The sequence below is a fragment of the Falco peregrinus genome, chromosome 5 (assembly GCF_023634155.1).
Source record: "Falco peregrinus isolate bFalPer1 chromosome 5, bFalPer1.pri, whole genome shotgun sequence".
Lineage (NCBI taxonomy): Eukaryota > Metazoa > Chordata > Aves > Falconiformes > Falconidae > Falco > Falco peregrinus.
The window spans coordinates 45219045-45234653 of NC_073725.1; the positions used below are offsets into that span (position 1 = coordinate 45219045).

Consider the following 15609-nt stretch of genomic DNA (forward strand, 5'->3'; position numbering starts at 1 on the left):
AGGTATTGCAAGCTTGGGGAGCTCCTCTCAATGTGGTGCTATGCCACTCAGCATCGAGTCATTTTTGTAAGGGGGAAAAACAACAAGATTAATCTAGTGTATTTCATTTGTACACATTTTTTATGCTTGAGAGACCCTGATGTTTTTGGATTTTTTTAAAACATGTATGCAGTTGTAGAAAGTTTCTATCATTTCTTATCCTCATTTTCTAGATGGGTGACAGAGTTAACTGCATCCAAGATTAGCTTCTTATTTCAGGGCTCTGTGCATGTTCGGATTTTTGCTCATGATCTTTTTCACAGCTCAACTGGAGCATAAAAGCCCAGTTTGTCCGAACAGGTCTACTAATGCAATGCTGCCACAGAAGATGATGGTCACCTCCCCGCTGATGGATGTACTCCGATGGAAACCACTCAACCCAGCAGACACTCGGGTGCCCTTAGATAGGAGGAAGGTTTCGGGGGTGCCGGGCCGCTGCCCTGGGGCGAGCCGCTGGCCGGGGACCCCTCCCGCTGCGGAGCCACCCGGGCACTGCGTGCGCGAGGTAAAATGCAGCACGTGTAGGGCTGGTTTGGAGGTCTGAGTCACAGGAGCGACACGAATAAAGTGCTCAGCTTGATGCGGCTATTAGGATGCCTAATAAATATTTATAGCCCCTCACCGGGGAGGTGATTGACAGCACGGGGGCAATCCCTACCCAGCAGCTGCAGGCAAGCAGCCGCCTCGGGGAAAGGGTCCCCGGAGGGGTGCGCGCTGCCTCCGCACTCGCGGAGGGGCGTGGGACAGCCCTGGGCACCCCAGAGGTCCTGCCTTCCCGCCCCGGGTAGGGCTCGCCCCGTCCCCCGCCGGGACGAGCGGCCGCTGGGCTGCGCGGCGGGGCCCGCCCCGCCGGCCCGGCTCCCCCCGTGGGGCGGGGAGGGCGCTGCCGCAGTGACTGCAGTCCCGCGGAGAGCTGCGGAGCCGCCCGCCCCGCCGCAGCCGGGCTGCCTGCAGGTGAACTGAAAGTCGTCGGGCAGAGGGAGGCGGCGGCGGCGGAGGAAGCGTGCAGCCCGCCCTGCGCGCCGCAGCCCGCGGAGGCTCCGCGCCGCCCCCGTCTCTCGGCGGCGGCTGCACCCCGGCGCTGCGCAGCGCTCCGCGCAAGTGAGTGGCACCCGAAGTTTGCCTTCCCGGGGCGGGGGGGGGGTGACCTTGGGGCGGCTGCGCCGTGGGCAGGTGGGGCTGAGCAGGGCGGGGGCCGGGCCCGTGGGGCTGCGCCCCCCTCCCGACGGCGCTGCCCGGGCCGCCGGCGAAGTTGGGGAGGCGACGGGCCGGGCGGCGCGGCCGCGGCGGGGAGCGCGGCGGGGAGCGCGGCGGGCCGGGCTGGTTCGGCCGCGCCGCATCGCTTGGCTGGGCTGGCCGGCCCCGTGCGTGCCTCTGCTTGTCTTCCGCTTGTGAGTAAACTTACACGTATGTCAAACTTAGAAGTTACTTATTGGTAGGCATGGAGTACCACAAAAATTACTTTTCCTCCAGAAATATGAAGGGGAGGGGGCGTGGATATTGTGTGCGTTGACTGTAGTCAGAAGCTTTCCGCAACAGAATTACTGTGCTCTTTGGAGGGGAACGGCACCCCCCCGCCACCCCCCCAGCCCTTAAGAACCTGCCGTTTGAGCCCTGCGGCCGAAAGCGTAGCTCCCCAGGGACCTCAGGTGCAGGGTCCCGAAGCCTGGACCCCCTGCCCTGCTCGCAGGGACCCGTGAGGGTGGAAGATGCTCAGTGGGATGTTTTGTGTGTGTCTTTTTTTTTTTTTTTTTTTTCTTCCGTGTGTTTGCCCTGAGGTATGATGTGCTGTCAGCTGAGGGCCAACTTTTGCTGCTGCTTCTGGAGTTAAAGCAAAACTATTGTTAACTTCCAGAATAGCAGAATTTGGCTTGTTGGTGTTTGGCAAAGTTCAGCCCCTGCATTGGTGAGCATGGAGATGTAAATTTCTCAGAACATTTAAATGTCATCTTTAGTGGTGGTTGGCTGGGTGGTTTTTTGTCTTTTTTTTTTCTTTTTTTGTGTGCGCTTCGGTTTAAAGTCAGTCATTCTTAATTTGCTTTCATTTCTTGTTCTTTTTCTCTCCTGATACGTTCAAAATACTTGTGTGGAGCTCTGCAGATGAGCGTTACGTACTGCCCAGGGAAATCACCCGCAGACTGTTTGCGTGTCTTGGGTTACTCAGGCTGCATGGACAGTAGCTTTTTCTTATTGTAAAAGCATAGTTAGGCTATTAGACAAAGCAGTGCCTAATATCAAATATTAAGATGTAATTTTGTAGACTTTTAGTAAACTGACTTTCTGCAAGTTAGAGGAAAATCAAAACCAATTTATTTTTTTTTCTGACCTTGTGAACTGTGTGAAGCAAAGCGCAGCGAGTATGCAGTGCGTAGAAGTCTGTATCACCTAACAATGATGTTTTTACACAGTGACCAAGCTAGAAGGTCTCTGACTATATATAACCAGGGCTTGCTTTCTTAACTGTATGTTTACCAAGAAATAAAACCTAATCTTGAATTCCTTTGAAAGCACCCAAACTAATGCATGTGGGAAGTTCTGTGCACTTAGCTGGTCTTGCTGTATGTACGGTGTCCAGGGTGCAGCGTTGATAGTGCACAACTCTTTCTGCAGCCAGAAACTTCCTCTGACTTCGTACTGTGTGTACCTGGAGCTCTGACTGATGTGCACAGGCCCGAAGATTTTTATACAATGTCATAGTTCAGGCCTGCGGGTTTTAGAGAACCTTTATCCACAGATCACTGCAAAATTAGAGGTTTAGTACTTAGTATTTTTAATGCTTCTGTGCCTGGAACTATACTGTTTTTTCCTGTATGGCAGATGAACTACTGTTTTGACAATTTGTTATAGTTTAGACCGGCTGTGTTTTCTGAAGCATTCAATGTACAACAATAAAACTACTGCATTTAGTTATTTTTTTTTTCCCCTGGAATATGCTTCCCCCCTCCTCTGTAGAAGCACTGCCTTTGTATTCCTATTCATCATGGGTTTTGTGTGGGTTTTTTGTTTGTTTTTGGCTTTTTTTTTTGAACAGATAGATGTTCTGAATAGCTAACTTGCTGCCTACCCACTTAAGCTATTTGAAATTGCAATCTCCTGTTTATTGCTTTGTGATAAATTACTGTTATTTAACTCGTATAACTGTGCTGTTACTCCATACATGTAGCTTTGGGCTTCGGCTATAGGAAGAGGTGGGAAATGTTAGCTTGCCTTTTTTCTGACATATTCCTAAGGAAGCCAGTGCTCTGGTATGGCAGAATTATTTCTTGGGAGAATAAATTCATTCCTCTACGCTGAAGGTTAAAGCTTGGCAGCTCTCTAGTGTGGAGTCTTGTGTAATAGCTGCTGTCTGGGCAGTGGTTTTGTTGGGGCGCAGATGACGTCTAGGCTGCTGTTGGTAATAGTTTGGATTTTGTAAGGTTGCCCTTAATTGAACAGCTCTCTTGTGTTTGACATTTACTGTGACCTCTTGCTGTAAGCAAAGGGAGACAGTTAATGATTTTGAAGCTTGTCTTTCACTCAGAGTTGAAAATGAGATGTTTAGTTCTAGTTCCTGTTCTAACTCTCAGCCATGGTTGAAATTTCACTTTTTTGGTTATCCTATTGCATCCCTATTACACTTAGGATTTTTATATACATCCGGAAAAATTTATGCATGTACTGAGAACCTAGGTACTTAAAGGTTGTTTTATAGATACAGAAATCTTAAAGATAACAATTATAAAAATAAGCAAGTCTTATGTTGATTAATCAGTTACTGTTTGCAGAGGACTGATAGAAGTTAGAAGCAGTGAAGAAAATGAGGAGAAAGTAGACTATAGGTGGCAAATATGGGACTAAGAAAAAGGACAACACTGAAGCAAGAAGCAGAGGACACAAAGCAAGCTGAAAGGGAGGGAAATGAAGAAAGCTGGGAAAGTGGGGTGGAACTAATGTTAGCTGACAGGGAAAGAGGTAGAATGTGGACTTTCTTTTTCTATTTGATCCATCACTTACATCCAGTTGTAATGAGTTAACAATCTGATGGAGGATGAAAGGTTATTTTTACTTACCACTCCTTGTGCTGAATCTGTGTTTGGCACTGTTGTGGTAGGCAGAATCTCAAGCCTGTAGAGAGGAACTGTATTGCAGACCCAGCTAGTTATCTTAGTCCGCTTCTGATAACTGATTAATCAGTTTTGTGTACTACCTCAGTACTGGGCTTTTCTGCTCAAGCGGTCCATGTGACTGGTTTGTCATGATACCTGTACGTGTTTGCACCCCAGCAATGGTACCAAAACTGGCAACTTGCGCATTCGAAGGATGGTTGATGGTAACTGCTTTCCCTCATAAATAGCCTGGCTGGAATGCAAATTGCTGACCTGGGGTGAAGGCCTTTCCAGTCCATTGCAATTACTTGGGCCTTTGGACCTCTTCCAAAACAGTGCTTTTCAACTAGGCATTGCTGATTCTTTAATTCTGCAAAAAATAAATTGCTTTTCCTTGAATGTGTTGTGCAGTGGTGCAAAGGGATTTTCTTCTGTCATACCAAACATCTAAATCCTCCTGACTGAAAGAAATGAGGTCCTTGGTCTTGATCCAGTGAAGACGTGCACATAATGCTTGACATGAAGTTTATCTGTAAGTCTCTCTAGATTTGTATTTGTAGATTTGGATTCATTAAAGATGTCTGGGAACTTGTATACATGGTTTATATATGCAAGACTGCTCCTATTTTTTTTTTTCTTGACACAGTTGAATAATAGTGTTTCTTCCATTTTTCGTCTAATAGAAGCTGGAATTGGCTATATTCTTGAATGCCTCAGAATTCATTAAATAATGGGATGATAGTTTTCCAAGCCAGCATGAAATGAAGTAACTATAAACATGTACATAAAAATCAAGAAAAACACTGAGGTATTTGTTGCTAATGCTGAGGTATGCTGCTGGATCTTGGCGTAGTAACGTTATTTGTGCCAGGGTGATGGGTCATGCCAGGAACAGTAACAGGTTCTGTGGCAGGGACAGAATGGATTGGGGCAGTGCAGTGCTCCCTCCAGAAATATCCCTTGATGGATGGTAAAGTTCATGTTTTTTTGATTAAGAGGATATTAAAATGATCAGTTGTTAGCTCTTTTGTTCCAGTTTCCTTGGGTGGGGGAAGTGGAACAAACCCTCTTTTAGCTCCCATTGGAAACCTCTCAGGAAACCCTTGTCTGATTCATTGGAGTATCTCCAAATCACTTGATACGGTGTTTGAGTTTGTGCAGTTTAATGGTAAGTCTGTAAAATCTTGTGGACCCTGGGTGGTTTTTTAGTACAGTGTAGCTTTTGTATTTGTTACTGTATAGCTCCTTTCCTTGTTATCTCTTCCTTCTTCCTGGTAGCATTCTGCATCTTTTTACTTCAGGCCCCAAACTGCCTCTTTCTGAAGTGCAATTTGTATGTTGCCTTTTTCTTTTTTCTTTTTATGCAGTAGAGGCTAAAATCAGTTTGTAGATCTTATGAGGTGCAGGGGAAGCTGTTACTTTTCTATGTCCCTTTTTAGAGCACGGTGAGATGTGAAATGGTGCCTATGTGCAAGTCAGTAGGGATTTGGTTGAGAGCACCATGGGATGGTTGAGGTTGGCAGGCATCTCTGGAGGTAATCTTGTTCGGCCTCCCTGTTCAAGCAGGATCACCTGGAGCTGGTTGTCCAGGTGGCTTCTGAACATCTCCAAGGATGGAGACTCCAGAGGCTCTCTGGGCACCTTGTGCCAATGCTCAGTCAGTACTGCTAAAAAAGATATGAGTTTCTTTGATGTGGAATTGTAGTGGAGTCCTTACAACTTTTGTGACTGGGGATGAATATTATGAAGGATGAAATTTAAACTAACAAAACCCACCACAACAAAAAACTTGTGGTGCTGCTCAGACTCACAAGAGTTGGCATTTTACTCTTCAGCTTGCCTACCTGGTGCTTCCCTTTCATTCAGTCTCTCATGATCTGTATCCCAAAGGAGGATTTCAGTGTTTCTTGTGCTCATGCTCGTTTCCTTCATAAGGATGGAGCAGGAAGCCCTGCTTGCACTACTGGCTAAAGGACCCCTTAACTCTGGAAGAATGCAATTTAGTCTTGTCAGATTTAGGAGTTATGGACAACATGTGTCCCAACATACATACGTGTGATGCTAGGGCTCACCCAGCTCACGCTGGTGTGTGCTTCATCTTGCTGTTCCCACATTTGGATATGCAGTTCAAACAGACCTCTCCCTAGCTGGAGTCCCAAGTCTCACAGGAGATTTTCTGGGGAGCAAACACAATATGTATTTATTTATTAATTTGCAGTTTGTGATGTGTTCTTAGAATTTAAAAAAAATGTTACAGGTTGTGAAATGTGTCACTGCATGACTAACATTGCAACATTACTCTTTACTTTCCTTAGAATTCACTGAAACTATATTGCATAAATCCAGTCTTGCTGCATAACTAGGGTGTAACGTACATCATCATATGCATGACTACTTATAATTAGACATTTACTAATTGTGCATAGCTTTCAACCTAGGAAGGTTCTTAATACTGCTACATTTCACTTTTAACTTTTTCTTACAATTGGCTTACTAGTTCCTGTTTAAACCAACTTTTTCTTGCAGTATTGCATAAAATAGAATAATAGAAGATGCTCTACAAGCATGTCAGAGTTCAGCATTATGTTGTTGGATATTGGGATGCCAATGGGGGAAAGCTACAGGGTTCTCCTGGGGTCACATAGAACAGAACATGGACGGTAAGACAGTTAAAACTGCGCATTGCTTTAGTAATGATGAGTCCTACCTTGGAAACTGCATTCTGTTTGGCAAGAGGTCTAAATTATGTGCTTAGGAAATATCTTCTATCTTTTATTGCTATGACTTTGTATGGAGGTTACTTGGAAGTGTTTGCTGGAAAAAGTTTTGTGGAATTATTTGTCTTAATTTTTAAATCCTTAAGGATGGATTATACGTGTTTGTCATTTAGTCATAGAGTATGCAATTAGTACTTTGGCTGAACACTTATTATGCATTTAGCACGGAAATGCTTTCCATTGTAACATTTATTCTAATAAACCACATTTTAGTATGGATAATTCCCTTTTAACATAATTGGAATATGGAGCTAATACTTAGACATCTTCAGTTCTGAGACTGATGGGATAGTTGTAGTATGCTACCGCAATATCAGCGAAGCAGAATTGGAAATAAATGTGAAGGAGTTGTGTATTATAAGTATAACTGTAAGATTTTTGTACTCCATCCAGTCCTGTTTCTAGCAGTCTCATATGTGGTGGCATAGTCATTATAAAGGCTTTAATTGGCTAAAAGCTTGCCAGCTTGCATTTGCCAACTATGCTGATATCATGGCCAAACTTTTCAAGAGCATGTAGTAATCTGCAGTTGGCTGAGAACAGCGGATATAAATAGATGATATGGTGCTGAATTACAATTGATTATTGAAATTCAGCTAGTATGTACTAGATAGCCATAAAAAGGCAACTTTGTTTCCCTAATATGGGACTTCAAGTGAATGCAGTGTCTCTCTCTCTTTTTTTTTTTTTTGGGGGTTGGGTTTTTTTTTATTTAGCAAAGTTAATGTTTATCATAAAATCTAGCTCATAGTTTTGTGACTTTTTGCAAACACAAATCTTTTTCTGTTCTTAAAAAGAAAAGAGTTGTGGTCTATCATCTGGTTGGTTTCCAGTAGAAACAGTTCATTATTTTATTTTAGGGTTAGGCAAAAGTTGGATGAAGACTGTATTTTATACATAAATTGCTTTTCAAGCATCTTGCTTCAGAAATCATGTTGGAGAACCGCAGTATCTAGCTGATAGCCCTTTCAAAATTATTTGCATTGCCTCCTCCCAGTAATAAAGAATATTCTGGAACTTTAAAAATGGTAAACCACAAAGTCTTATTAATTGAATCAGTTTTTGCTAATCTGTGTTTTGCTCCATAATAGCACCTTCCAGAGATTAGAATAACATTGAGATCCAATTGCATGACATGTTGTGGCATGTATTGTAAGGAATCATGGGATAAATCAGGCTGGAAGGGACCTCAGAAGATCTCTAGAGCAGCCCCCTGCTCACAGCAGGGGCAGCTGTGGTATCAGACCAGGTTGCTCAGAGCTTGATCTGGTCACGTCTTGAAAAAATGTAAGGATGGAGCCTGCGCAGCCTCTCGGGGCAAGCTGTGCTGCTCCTTGACTCTCCTCACAGGGAAAATAGCTTTATGGGGTGCATGTTTCTCCAGCCTGCATGATTGGTGTGTGCTTCTGCATTAGATCTTACCTTCATTGTGTTGCCTAACAGGAGGTTTTACAGTTTGATTTTGGAAGAAGAGAGTCAGTTCCCTGATGTAGGGTTTGACCTATGTGCTTGGGCTGTTTCTTATGCATGCAGAGAAGTTGGGTGCCTCAGAATCCAAGCTAAAAAGCTAAAACCCACTTCCTGGGGCAGGAGGTGCTGAGAGTAAGGAAATGCTGCATATGGGTTATGTTTGATACCTAAGCTCCATGGAGACAGGCTGTCGGAGGCAATGCCAAGTATTGGGTGTGCAAGAAGTCCAAAGTCTAGCATTTGCAAAGCAGTACGTGAGGCTGAGATGATGACCTAGTTCCTGAAGCTTTGTGGCTGTGTTGTGCAGCTAGAAAAGCCAACATTTACTTGTTGACTTACCTCTGCTCCTTTGAAACTTGGGAACTGATTATGAATAGTTTGGGTAATTTTTAGGTCAAAGACAAGCAGGTTAGTTGGAAGTACTTTCAGTAGTGTTTCAAGTTACTTTGTACGTTGCTGCCTTTCAAACTAGCAGTTCTTCTGTAGTAGGTGTCATGTGAGTGGTGATCTTGAGCACCTAGTTCCCACTTCCAGCATCACTTGGCATGAAAATGGGAAAGATGCTCAGCAATGCCTCAGTCTAGGTAGATTTAAACCTGCATCTCCTAACCTAGTATCTTAAGTTGCTGAGGGCTATTTATGTGTCTTCTGTTGAAACTCTGCAGCTGGATGGACAAACTTCAACATTCATGGGGGCAGGAAACTATAAAGCTATTTCCAGGTTTTAGTGAGATGATGATGATGAGGAACAGGGGCCGATTGAGCACTGATACCACTGAGCTAGTGCTCACCATTTGGAGATGCAGTCTCTCAGGCTTTATCAGTGCTGCTGTGAAGTTTCTCACTGCTGCTGTATTCACTAATGGCATTAATGATGGATACATCAGCTGTCAGCGTGCTAATAAGCATCATTAACTGTCCTCAAAGCAGCTAAATGACACAGCTGTTGAAAAGGCAGGGGTTGCACGCAGCCTCGTGTCTGAGCTCCTCTCTCAGCTCTAATGGATGGAGCTCACAGAGGGAAAACTTGGGGGCAAAAACTTGGAGGCAGATGAGACTGTGTGAGATTCTTCCTTTTGATGTTTGCCTTAATGTTAACAGAGCACCAGTGTGCACTAGAGTTGTTTGACTGGCGTATTGTTTCGGTGTTTCTGATGTTAGTGTTGAATTGCAATATGATACCTAAAAGTTTCCAAACTATGCAGTAGGCACATTAATTCTCTTTTAACTTGTTTTAACTTTAAAAAGTGTATACCTAACATGAGAAATGTTTCTTCTGTGTCTACCTGACAAAGGTGTCTTCCTTGGTTACTTGTAGGTGCAGATTTACTGGTACGTTAATTCATATTTTACTGGCTTCAAGGTGCTGTCTTGTTAATGCTAAATGTTACCATTTTTCTTGTTAAACTAACTGCCTCTGGTAGGTATTAAGTTCCTATTACTGTACTTTTGTAATTTCATAATGCAAGTTTTATAACCAATTCTTTTATGGGATTCTCTTTATGGTCTCTGGCACAGAACTTGGTCTGTAGATTGCTCAGTAAAGACCAGACCTCTGAATGCTTTATATCATTCACAATAAATTAGACTGTTCACTAGGATCCAGCAGAGCAATTAACTGCTGAGTTGTTTTTTTTTTTTCTTCTAGGAAGGAGCAAACTCTGCTCATGTTTTTGGGAGGGTTGAGAAGCGGCACACTTCTGCTGGGTGGCTGCCGTTGCAGGGCGGTGGGGGCTGGGGGTCTGTGGGGTGGGCGGGAGGTCGGCATCGCTGCCCCTTCCTAGACATGGGGTGCGTGGGCTGGGCGGCTGCCGAGGCCTCGGCCATGGGGGGCTCTGCCCCAGGGGTGGCGGCAAGGGGCTCTGCCCCGTGCCCGGCTGCGCCCCTTGCCACCCTCGGCTGAGCGCACAAGATGGGACTTGTCCTTGGCAGGACATCTGCGCCGTAGCGCTGTCGCTTGTGGGGCCCTGGGGTCAATGCCATTGTATGTGTCCAGCAGAGCTGCAGAGGTTCGGTGGGGCGCTGTGTGCAGGGCAAGAACAAGGGTCCCTTTCTTATGCAGGCTGCGGGCATGGAGCAGGCTTCTGGAGTTGCTGGCAACTTTTCACGAACGATGAAGTTTTACTTTTTTCTTACTAGCTTTGTTTTTATGGCTCACATTTTAAAAATTCTGAACAAATATCTGTAAAGGGCACTGAGGAAGCTGAAAATTATTAAGATTTAAATATATGAAGTATGGTGATGTAAATATTTAAAATCTAATAACATTTTAAAAAATAAAATATTTTTAAAAAAATCTCATTTATTCTTTCCCTCCTTTGGTAGATTGTTCTAGTTGGAGGCAATCCTGAATGGGGTTCTGTTGCTCACCCCCGCAAAGGGAACTCCCATTTTCTGCAAGTGTTTAACTGCTTGTCTGCTCTGTCTTACACAAGAGGAATTCAGTAAAGGTGTTCTTTATCCCAAAGAATTTCAAAGAACAGCAGAGATCTAAACCGTCTAAATTTATAATAGCTTTATGGCTTTTCTGTTTGCTGAAAACAGTTCTTTTCTTGACTAGATTTCTGATTTCAAGGCACCTAGCTAAGTGCAGATGTTCTTGTGCACAGCAACTGATGTACCACTTGTGTACGTGTGTGTGTATGCGACTTACCCATCTGCCTGGGGTGTTAAGTCCCTGGGCTTACACCTGAAGTGATGTCAAGGGTGCAGAGATGTGTAAGGAACAGCATTTGGATGCTTTCACGTATCCCAAATGGAAGCTGTTCTGCTTTACTCTTCCATTTGCTGGAATTAATTTCAAGTGGAAAGTATGTTAAGAGCAACTTCTGTTTACAGAAGCACGCATCATTGCTGAAGAGACCTGGAAGCATTTTAATCTGCCTGTTGATTTCTCGTGTTTCTATTCCTCTGCCTTTGCTCTGTTGCTGCTGTGTCTGTTTCTGCAGTTTTCTCATTATGTTCCTCCCGTTTGTCCCAGGAAGAGTCCTTGAGCTGTTCCTGCCTGCCTGGGTAGCGTACGGCATGCCCTGTGTTTTGTTCTGCAGCTGTTGGCATCATCTCTGCTTGGCCCACGGATGGGAGGGAAAATGGGCTCTTCCCAGCTTACGTTGTGCTATGCAGTTCCATTAGTTACATATCATATAGCATAATGCGGCATAACTTGCCCCTCAGCAGAGTCCCCTTCTCTCAGGGCAGTTCTTGGACCTGCCTCTTGTATGTGCAGTGGCAGATTTTTGCATCATTTGCCCCTTGTGTGAATTCTTGTACTTCAGGGAAGGGGAAGCAAAGAGGGAAAAATACACTTTAGTTTTTCTTTTTCTTTTCTCCTGCTTATTGTGGTGGTGAGTAATCTTCTCCAGATCCCAAATATTAAAACAAAAGCCTGCATCTGGCCCAGACCAAAATCCCGTTCTGGTGCTGGGAAGAGCAGGGTGGGAGGTGATAGCTGGGGCACATGGGCGTTTGGTGAGCACCCTGACTGCAACTTGGTGGGGATATGCTGGCCTCTCCACCTGGCTGCCACGCTCAAACCCTTGCACTTTCCAGGGCTTTGCACTGAGAATGGTGTTTCCTTTGGGGAGCCTTAATCTGAGTCTTAAAAATGCATGTGAGCTAATGGGGCAGGAGAGTGAAAAGCAAAATGTGTGAAGGCATTGCAGAGCCATGGAAGAACTGGGCAGCTCATGTTTTCTGAGGTGCACGAAAAAGCTTTAACATTTAGAATTTAATTTTCTTTGATAATCTCCTTATTCACCATTAAATTAGTCTTCAGGTATTCTAACCTGTGTTGTTCATCACCTTTCTTTGCTTTCCGCATCGTGTCATTTAGGAGCAGACTGTGCTGCCCAGTCACAGGAGTATCTTGAGAAGGAGCTGGCTTCTGCCTCTTCTGAAAAGCAAAATCCTGAAATACATTAGTGTTTTTAATGCACATTTTAAAATAGCTGGACTTTTATTTTTCTTTTGCCTTTTTTTTTTTAATATACCTAAATCTCAACATTTTGACCGCAGATTCTCTTATTTGAAATCAATTTTCTGATTTCTGTCTACCTGTTTGTTGGCTATATCAGGAAGTGCTACAATCTAAACAACTGAAGTTAAGAGGTCTGTCTTCTACCAAAAGACTGGTGTTTCGGGTAGGAGACACACAGCATTAAAAAACACAGTTTGATAAATATTTGAGGGGAACAAGCTTCTAGACCTTTTTGAAGGTGAGTGTCTTAGAGGGGAATCAGATATAGAATGAAAGAGTAATAGGAAGTATATATTACAAATTAAAAAATGTGGGCATATATTTTTTTCCTAAATGAAAAGTTTAATTATAAAAATTACCATGGAGATTCAGAATACAGCATTTTACTCCATTTCATTGAGGTTTATAATTTGTAGTCTTGAAGTTCCAGCACAAGAAGCCATGTCATATAAGAATTTGAATTGTTAAGAAATATTTTCGTCCAGTGGAAAAATCTTCAAATACAAATTATATATTCAGTGTATGTACTAAATAGAACATGAAAAAGTTCTAAGATGATATCTTAAGAGACAGTAGTCTTCCAGATCACACTCCTTTTTCTGTAGGTAAAGAGATAATTTATGGCTTGTTGATATTAAAGGGATTTGTGGTAATCGGTGTTCCTCACATAAAAGAATGTATAAGCAACATCAACTAATAATGCAGGTCTTTGATTGTCATCTGTAGCTTTACTTTAAACATTATGAGCATTGCTATTTAGCCAGTCTGGGATTAAATTAAATCTCTGAGCTAATTTAAAAACAAACAAACACCCCTCCCCCCCCCCCAACAAAAATCTAGAAGAACTGTGGACTGAACGTAAGTTTGGCAGTACAATGTTTTCTTGTCATATGGTATTTGAGAAAGCTGAGTTTTCCCAAAGTTGAATCTTTGCATGGTATCGTGTTCCTTTGAAAACTTATTAGGAATGTAAATTAGGTGCATTGCTCAGAATTTTGCACAAGGGGCTCACCGGAAAAGTAATTCTCAAACCTAGTAGAGTTAGTCTGAAATACTGGGGGTGGTAGACATGTGGCTGGATTTTTTTTTTCTTTTTTCTTTTGCTATTCAGGATCTGTTATTTAAAAATTCACTCTGTAATAAATTCTCCAAATCAGACCTATAAATGTTGTTGGTTGAGCTTGTAATCCTTCACTTCAGTATTTCATTATTACATTTCTCTTTTTTTTTTTTCTTCAATTTCAGAAGCACTGTCTCTGCAAAGACAGGATTCCATGATAATTTATAAACAGAATGTGTGTGTGTGTACATATATGTTTGTAAATGTGTGTGTATATGTATGTATGTAAAATTGAGCTATATGGGTACATATTTCATTTTGTATTTTTATACAAATATATTGACGCTTCAAAAAATTCTTTTGGATTAACAGTCTTATTCATTCAAAGAGTGCAGTTATAAAATGGACAAATATTTTGATGGTCCAGAAACTTTTATTTTTAGGAACTAAATTAAGAATAGTGAGGCTGTAAGAAAGAACTGAACAATCCCTCCATCCTCAGCTCTCTCTGCTTCGGTCCCCTTGAATCTCCTTCGAAAGAGAGCTTGCTGCCTGCAGCACCTTCCTAGCCGAAAGTTAACCGCTTCTTCCTTATTGTGGGTGGTGAGAGATCTTGGTGAGGTCATTTGGGGAGCAAGTCAAGATCCCTGAAGTTGGTTTGTGGAAGACTGCTTGAGCTCCCACCACTGGGGATTGAAGGGTACCCTCAGAATCCCTCTGCCCGAGAGCATAGAGGTGGTTCTGTTCATGTCGTATGTGACTTCTCTGCTTTAAAGTTGAAACTGAGTTCATGTTTATTTCTTTGAAAGTTTCATATTTAAAAATGAAGAGTAATTACCTGTAGTGGCACACTAAATAAACTGCTTTTTTCCTCTTCAGAAACACTTTACCCCTGGAGTATTCAGCAGCGGCAGTGTAAGTCAGTTGCTGTGTTCAGATAATATGATTTCTTTCCTGGCCCTGCTTTCTTGCTGAACTTTTATCTTGCTAAAATGAATATTTTACGATTAAGAACACTTGGTCACATCTGGTACTTCTTGAAAATGGTTGCTTTTCCAAGAATAGCATGCAAACACAAAATCGGAATCGTAAGCAGATGTTTGCTAATATGGCCATAGATAACCTTTCAGCTTCATGCTTAATTTTCATAAATAACCATCTGTAAAGAATGCAGATTAATGGAGAACAGAGATAATCTCTGTCAGTGTTAATATGTTAACTTTACTGTGTTGCTGATGTTGTACTTGTTACTATAAAATAGCATTATTTATTGTATAAAATTGTCAACTGCTGTTTTCAGAAAAGTGACATTTTGTCTTTGCTTTTTTACAACCTGGAAATGCTTGCCTTTTTTTTAAAGAACACAAGGTGACTACCTGGGTCAATGAGATTGCTAATTATGGCTTAATTCTTCCACCCATCTACATGTTGTTTGTCAGAGTGCTGCAGAATGGAGGGAATTTCTGGCTTTTTGTTTGTCTTTGCATTTTCAGTGAGCTTGGCATGGCTTTCGCAGCAGAGCTGGTAAAAGTAGGCATTGGCTCCCTTGACTGCTGACTTCAAAGCAGCACATTTAAGCTTATTTAAAATAAATACAAATAAATCTGTTCATAAGGCAGGCCAGTATCCTTTGGTTCTCTTCTTACATTATTCCCTTTTAAAATTATATTTAATAGTTTTGGATAGTTCAGCTTACAGATGTAGGTGACAGTGGTTTTCCTTCACTGAAAGGTCTGCTGGTCACCACTGGAGCGGGAGGCAAAGGAGTAAGCTGTGCTGCCCACTGCCTGTTCCCTTCTGGAAGGGTCCTTGTCATGGTGGGGCCTCAATTAGTGGCAGAACGTAGTCAGATGCCGTCACAGGGAAGGCATGACATGGGACAATGTCAGAAGTGTCCCTTAAACAGTAGGAGCCATGGTGCCTGGATGCTGTGAGCAGGAGGCAACTGCTACCTGTGTTCTGCTGAGGCACCTGGTATGTCGTGTCTTTAGTGCAGCTCTTGATGGTGGGTTGGGAGTTCAGGATGGGGGTAACTACTTGTGCATCTGAAAAATAAGTGTCGGCAGAGGCAAGTTTGGAAAGCAATGTGAATTACCAAATCTGCTTGCCCAAAGGATGAACCTTGTAAAGGAGAGGTGTGAAGCACATTGGTGTGGTGCTGCCTGGGCCGTGCCACCAGCTGGATCCTGGACTTTTTAGTTT

At 43.0% G+C, this 15609-nt stretch overlaps 1 protein-coding gene across 1 annotated transcript in view; it reads left to right on the forward strand.

Annotated features, from left to right (window-relative positions):
- The first annotated feature begins 920 nt into the window (after positions 1-920).
- Positions 921-15609, forward strand: part of KIAA1217 (KIAA1217 ortholog) — a 365874-nt gene continuing 351185 nt past the window's right edge. The window contains exon 1 of the mRNA XM_055805069.1: positions 921-1140. The gene's annotated coding sequence lies outside the window, so the exon portion shown is untranslated. The remainder of the gene's footprint in view (positions 1141-15609) is intronic.